This window comes from Taudactylus pleione, unplaced genomic scaffold, assembly GCF_031769625.1.
Source record: "Taudactylus pleione unplaced genomic scaffold, aTauple2 ptg000959l, whole genome shotgun sequence".
NCBI lineage: Eukaryota > Metazoa > Chordata > Amphibia > Anura > Myobatrachidae > Taudactylus > Taudactylus pleione.
The window spans coordinates 5,972,542-5,973,253 of NW_028285360.1; positions in this window are offsets into that span (position 1 = coordinate 5,972,542).

The window sequence follows — 712 nt, forward strand, 5'->3', positions numbered from 1 at the left end:
TTTTAATTCTTCATCATATTTGTTTTTCTCCATAATAACGATCCCCACCCCCAATATCTGCCAGCTTTATTGTAATATCTCTATTTTCATTTAGGCCTTTATTGCTTCCCTTTCTTTTCTATTCACATTCTGGTTCCTGTTCCATTTAGGTTTTATCCCTTCTAGATCGGCGGTAATCACTTTACTAAAACTCTCTACAAAACAACCTCTATTAAATGTAGATTTGAAAACAGATTTAGGTTTGAAGGGGTCCCTACTATTGGTGGTTTCCCCTTTCTGACTTTTTTTAAGAAAGTTTTTTAAATGAATTTTTGGATGTCCAAAAAAGTTTAAAATTGATTGAGTCTGTTATCTGGGGCAAATTTCAAGCCCTTCTTTAAGATTAATTTTTCTTCTGTTGTTAAAGATTAAAGATCTTAGTTTCATTTATTTCCTTATTATCATTAATCACTAGATCTGTATCCTCCGTATTGCTTTTAATTTTCTTCAACCTACCCTTAACCCTTTTTCCTCTCTTCTTTTTGACTCTTCTAAATATCAGTACCTTCTGTAACTCCTCCTGCTCCTGTCTAAAAAAATCCTAATTAATAAACAACCGTATCTATTTTTAGTATGAATCTGATTATAGTTGTTACTGTTTCGTACCACTCATCTTTTACGTAATAGGTGTTCTTCTTTTCATAAAATCTATTTTCATTGTAATTATCTCGGT